Raw genomic sequence first — 7,184 nt, forward strand, 5'->3', positions numbered from 1 at the left:
GTTATGTTTCTGCATTACACATTGGTTATTTCACCGCTTTTTCATCAGTTTTAGACACAAGTTCATGAGAAGTAAGTGGCTTTCAAAGTATGGATCCAAAACCGTACGTAGTGTCTTCAAAAATCTTTATTTAAACACATTAAAAGTTCTCCAGCTCTGCACTGCCGACACGTGTTTCGCCCACACATGGGCTTTTTCAAGGCAATTTGATTCAGGACGGAATGGTCAAATTGTCAGGAAGGTCAGATTGATGTGTCGTAGCATAAGTCGTACTGTAGTGTTAGGAATCTTGATAGGTAGGCAAAAGTTACTTGGTGGAGATCAGTTCTAATTTTCACGTAGTGTATTTTGAAGACCTTAGTAAGTCTGTCGAAAGTATGTAAAGGGGCCCGATCTCCATTGCTGAGCAGTGGAGATCGGGCCCCTTTACATACTTTCGACAGACTTACTAAGGTCTTCAAAATACACTACGTGAAAATTAGAACTGATCTCCACCAAGTAACTTTTGCCTACCTATCAAGATTCCTAACACTACAGTACGACTTATGCTACGACACATCAATCTGACCTTCCTGACAATTTGACCATTCCGTCCTGAATCAAATTGCCTTGAAAAAGCCCATGTGTGGGCGAAACACGTGTCGGCAGTGCAGAGCTGGAGAACTTTTAATGTGTTTAAATAAAGATTTTTGAAGACACTACGTACGGTTTTGGATCCATACTTTGAAAGCCACTTACTTCTCATGAACTTGTGTCTAAAACTGATGAAAAAGCGGTGAAATAACCAATGTGTAATGCAGAAACATAACTGAGTCCAGACTACATAGAGGGTGCTTGTTGTAATTTGGTTTCTTCTTAATTATTGACACAGGCATTTAGTTGCTTTGTATCACACCCCTGGTGGTGGGTGTCTCACCAGGTTCGCAGTGCACCTCTACCCTTGAAATTTTACACGTAAACCTGATCATTGAAAATAGTCGTTAACAGAAGGTGCGGACGTTTTCTCCTTCTGAGAAACGCTACCACCAACATTGTTGTATAGCTCTTGAATGGAACTTACTTAGAGACGAAGAGTGTGAAGCCAATAAGATGTTCCTCATTGAACTAATCCATTTCGCACTATACCACAGCTACTTCGAATGGAACAACAAATACTATAACCAATGCAACGGTACTTCAATGGGCTTTGGGGGGGCTCCCTCATATGCTAACCTGTTCATGTCAAAATTCGAACATGACAACATCTTAAACAACACCAATTGGACTAACAAATTAGTGACATTCAAAAGATATATTGACGATCTATTCCTGATCTGGAGAGGTGAAAAGGATCAACTATTGACCAACATCACAGAACTCAATCAACTGAACCCCAGAATCAAATTTACCCACACTATTCATAAGGAAACCATCTCATTCCTAGATGTACAAATCACAATCACCAACCATCAATTACAAACCAAAGTATACAAAAAGCCACAGACCGCAACTCCAGTTTACTTTTTCTAAGTTTCCATCCCGAAACTCTTAAGAAACACCTACCCACATCACAATTCATTCGCTTGAAAAGAATTACTTCTGATCCTCATATTTAGGAAAAAACTATGATAGAGCAACAACAACAATACCTTGCCCGAGGATATCCTAAAGAAATTCTAGAAGAATCACTCAAGAAAGTAGCCAAACTACCCAGAGAGAGCTTATTGACGCCTACATCCCAAACCACAGAACAAAAAACAGAATGTGTTTTGAAATTTTTTCGATTGAAGTCAAGAAGATCAAGAGAATCATTAATCGGCATTGGTCTTTAATCAAAGATGAACCAGACCTCCAAAACCTGTACAGTGACCAAATAACTTTCGCTTTCAAAAGATCAAGAAATCTGAAGGAGTTCCTCACTATCAAAAAAGAAATTAAAACTCAACATAAAGGAATGTCAAAATGCTTGAATTGCATACACTGCAATAATGTAATAACCGGAAAAACCTTCATGCATCCTACTAAAGGTCACAAAATTGATCTACATTACACTGGAACTTGTGACTCTAAAAATGTAATTTACGCTATCAAATGCCCATGTGGCAAAATATACGTTGGTCAAACGGAAAGGAAGATAAAGATAAGAATGTCTGAACACAAAAGCAACATTCGCACAAAGAATATGAAATCTGCTGTGGCCACACATTGGCTTGAATTCAACCATCAAATAGCACAATTAAAATTTTCCATACTGGAGATACTCCCACAACGCTGCGACATGGAGCCCGTTAAACAGCGGCTACAGGCTGAATTTTTTTGGATCAAGAAATTAAATTCCCTTCAGCCAACAGGGATAAATGACAGAATCGAATTTTCATGTTTTCTATGACACCACTAGTACAAGATATAGGAGTGTGACCCATATACCTAATTAGGACCGGGTAATGAAGATGCAGTCAAAAAAACAGTGTCCCAATAGGTGATAATGAACAGTCAATTAAATATGCATGCACATCGCATTGCTAGCAAGAAAAAAGGTGAACACTCTTTGAATTTTCAGACAAGGTAGTAAATCATCTTGTTTTATAGTGTAAATTCATGGTCAGTATTATACAGTTATAAGCAGCACTGCATAAATTCAATTAGGTGACAACCAAAGAAACTTGGTACTCTACAAAAAGTGACTGTGGTGAAAGTGGCAACGCAAGTGGGAGAGTGAACAGCAGAAACGGCGCACTGTGAAGAGGTGCAAGTAATCTACAGTGGGTGGTTCAGATCATGTGACAAAGTGGGATCACAGATACAAAATTACATTTCCATTCTTTGAACCACATTAGAGAAGTACGCCTATTAATAAGCTGTAGAGTCGATGGCGTTTCGATCCACGCTAGTAAGGATCGTCATAAGGACTGGGTTGTCTTGTTTGGGGCGTGCTGGAAGGAAGTTCGAGTTGGGGCGATCTAGGGTGATCGTCACGGAATGAATCTCAACCTGCTCGAGGGCTGGGTATGGGAGGGCTGGGCAGAAGTAAATCCACCATTCTACTCGAACGCCAGCTTCCACCAGACCGCAGAATTGATTCCGGTGCCGGCACATTGATCGAAGAACTCGTGCAGGTTTCGGCAGATCACAGACGACCGCCCAGCCCTCCCATACCTAGCCCTCGTGCAGGTTGAGATTCATTCCCTTTCTTTACAGCCAGGTGCAAGCGTATGGAAGGATGGGCGATTCCCTTCCTACAGGTAACTGATGCCGGAGAATGATGTAAGTTTTATGTCAGGGAATTATTCTTAAGTGTAACAATTTGGCAGTTCTTGTGTGAGAGGATGGGATCTCCTATCTATCACATGAAGGATAACAATTCATATAAGATAGAAGATACTCCCAGTAAATATTAGGTACTTAGAAACTTCCCAATAGAGAGAGAGCAGAAGGTATTAATAGGACAGTGTGATCGCTCAAGATAGGGCGTTAATGAGAACTCCAATTGTGATTGGTGTGTAATGAGATCGCTCAAGATAGGGCGTTATTGAGGACACCAATTGTGATTGGTGTGAAGTGAGATCGCTCAAGATAGGGCGTTAATGAGAACACCAATTGTGGCTGGTGTGGTAGAGTGAGCTGCTCTCCGATATGAGAAGGAGGGTAGAATAGTCCGGTCAGATTGTCGCGGGGCTATAAGGTGAGATCATAGGATGAGACATGGAATTCCGTAGTTTTTAGTGACTATTCTTAGTAACCCCTTAGATCTAGTAGTGTTTTTGATGGTATGAGCTTGTATATTGTGAATTCCCAATTCCCGGGTAAGTACTCAGGAACTGTTGTAAATAGGGTCCGGGAAGGGACGGTGTTACGTTTTGGCCGGGCTGGTTGCATCTAGGTGAGTGGGTAATTCTTGGTCCGAGAATCCGGTCATTACAACCACTGACAGATCCATTCACTCACCGACACACCAATACACACGTTTAGTCACCTATTCATCCCTTTACTTACACACTCATTAACCCTGGAGAACCGCAGCCTTAAGGCCCGGCGGCGCAGGGTACACCGAAATCCCCGGAGTTCACCTGCCTTATCAAATACAGAGACACAGACTCTTCGTCTGGCGTAGAAGATGGTATTTATTAGCTGCAGCAAGTACAGTGGTCTTAGAAGTCGTCAACGCAACGAGGTTCAAAAGAGACTGCCACTTAACTCCGTGGCGCACAGGTTTATATATGATACAACACAATGCAAAAAGGCAATAATACACGAGCATGAGCTATAGGCAAACGTTAGAAACAATGTTTTAAGACTAAGGCAACTCAAATTCCCGGTCCTGTTATCACTCGACCTTTTAAGTAAATTACAAATGAATCCACATTATTCAGTTTACGAGCAAAGAAAACACGAAGCTGTGTATCGTAGGAGAGCAGTCGTGAAACAGGAGAATACAGGAGATATGTAGCGAAGGACAGCAGATAAGATAACCTAAAGGAAACAATGGTGTGAACCAACATGTAGTCCGGACGGGGATTAATCAGCTCAGACAGGAATTAGTGTACTCGGCTAGACCCTGACATTCACTAGTAAACATTAGCAGAGAAGTCACCTGACACGCAAAGGCAGAAACGACAAAAACATCACGTTCTCCGAGCTGCCTGAGTGAGGGCAACACAAAATGGCGGCGATCACAAAATGGAGGCTGAGTACGAACGAATTCGTAATTTTTCAGAACCTCAACCCATACAGCCACTGACTCGACCACTCACTCATCCATGCCGATTTCAGCCCTAGGGACTCCTCCCCTCATTTCATGTATTTTTAGAATCGGGATGGGGTCCCACAGTCCCCCTCCATGACCCAATTATGGCCCCAGGGAACCCATCCCCTGGGGCCCAGCTTTTACTTTTTTAATAAAGGAAGGCGGCCCTTCCCTGGATGAATTGGACCCTGTGCCGTGGGAAGCCTGAAGGCCCCTGCAGTCCCTGCCAGCTCTCTGAATCCTTCAAGAGCTGGCATTGCTTTTGGACAGAGGGAGCTGGTGAACATGCAGCCCCCTCTCTCCAAAAGCATTCTGCTCTGCTTCGAGTAAGCAAGAGCATTTCACACTCTCTCACTTTTTTTGAAGCAGAGCAGAGTATGCTATGGCCTGGCAGTGTTGTGAGCGTATCTAGGACCCTAATTAAATATTCCCGATTTATGCCCTGATGTGGTTATAACAAATCATACCCTCATATAGGCATAAGAATCATATCCATATTTAGAAATAGCCAATGCAATCCAAATACAGCAAGGCTACTTCCTTAGACTCCTAGAAAGTACAACTAGTTCTTTCAACAAACCAAACCTATAGCAACCTGGGAAATCCCCATGCTTTTGTTTTAATTTGTCCTAGAACTCCTGCGAGTCCGAAAAGAACGGCCAGTTCTTAGTGACATCTTTTATTGATGTCTTATGTCCAACCTTACGTCAAACACGGCACCTTCCAGGTATAAATATACCAACATTTGCCTTAAGCAAGAGACGGTGGTTTGGAGCAGAGCAGCTATCTACTTATCCGAAGCCCAGCTAACGCTAGTGCCAAAGGAAGCCGTCCCTCCCATTTGACGCACTGAGAAAGACGCTGTCTTTTTCTCCTGCCGAGAAAATCCAGCTCCAGTGTTTCTAGTCACCCTTGCGGGTTACTGGGAGATCGAGTCCTGAGAGCGAGATACAAGACCTCCTTCATTCTAAAACCAAGGTACGGAGCTGATTAGATCCTTAGAGAATTCTTGATTCAGATTCTTGGCAAAACTAACTTAACTTAAAAACTCCTTTACTCCTTCCCACGTACTAGGCTTAGGTTAGGTACACTGGGGTAGGCGTATTTAGAAACATCAGTTGAGTACGATTAGTCAACTTTTATCATTGTATCTAATTGTATATATTTTATACCTTTTAAGTATCATATGGCTCAGAAACCATATCTATGCTTTTACAGTATTATTTCTTTTTTTTTAAAAATATTTTTATTGAAGAAAATGTTCCCCCATTTTTTTCTCCCCCCTTGTTTACATGAACAGGGCACAATAAGATACAGAAAAGAATCACAGAACACAGATTAATAAAACACAAAAATTGCAATATGCTTAATACATACCAATTCATCCTTGACAATATACATGCATAATCATAAATTCCAGTATTCGATAATACAAATTCTTCATATTTCATCATTCAGTTCCAAACTTCCACCGAATAAAGGGGCCCCAAATTTGCATACCCAGTTTTTTACCCTTTTTTCCCTTCCTGGCATAGATAGCTGTTTCCATTTTTGTACTGATAGTACTTTACCTAGCCATTGATGAAAGGTTGGAGGATTTGGGTCAAGCCAGGCCGAGGCCACTAACAGTCTAAGAATCGCCATTGCTACAAACATAAAGTATTTACAGATTATTTGCCCATTGGGGTATACTCCCAGTAGTATGATAGCTGGGGTTAGCTCTATTGTTGTTATTAAAGCATTTTGAAAAAAGTTTTCAATATCCTGTTTTAACTTATCTAGGTGTGGACAAGTCGAAAAAATGTGTATCAGATTAGCCTCCATGCTGCCACACCTAAAACAGGTAGTCCCAGATAAACCCCCCCATTGAGCAATTTTCCATGGCGTATAGTACAAATGATACAGAATCTTATAATGCTGGGCCTGAAAGGACGATGAACACAGTATCTTGCTTCCCATCTCTAGTGATTCAGTAAAGATATTCCTATCCCTATCTATGTCTAAATCTAGAGACCATTTATCTGTCCATTTCTCAAGATCATCTTTCTTTCATTTTGTCATCTCTGAGTAAAATCTCTTTATAGTGCAGTCATGGCCATTTTCTATAAGATCCATCATTATATTCTTCCCGAAGCCCAGTGATCCCCCTTTTTTATTCAATATACAACTTCTGATTTGAAGGTATTTAAAGAAGTGTTTTGTATTCAACATGTACTTATTTCTCAGATCTATAAATTGTAATATACGATAATCACCTAGCATATCTCCAATCTTACCTATCCCCCGCCTCTCCCATTCTTGATATACAATTCCTGAAAACACCACACTGGGTAAAGAAGGGTTATTTTTGAATCTAGTGTATGCATTGTATTTCCCTATTCCAACCTTTTTAGAAAATCCTTTCCATATATTATAAGCAGCCATTATTGTCTTAAATCGTGTTCTTTTAAAGCAGCTTTCC

The 7,184-nt window shown here is 41.0% G+C and overlaps 1 pseudogene; it reads left to right on the forward strand.

The window, feature by feature from the left end:
• Positions 1-1,218: 1,218 nt before the first annotated feature.
• Positions 1,219-2,368, forward strand: LOC147728040 (uncharacterized; annotated as a pseudogene).
• Positions 2,369-7,184: the final 4,816 nt, after the last annotated feature.

This window comes from Lissotriton vulgaris, chromosome 3_1, assembly GCF_964263255.1.
Source record: "Lissotriton vulgaris chromosome 3_1, aLisVul1.2, whole genome shotgun sequence".
Classification (NCBI taxonomy): Eukaryota; Metazoa; Chordata; class Amphibia; order Caudata; family Salamandridae; genus Lissotriton; species Lissotriton vulgaris.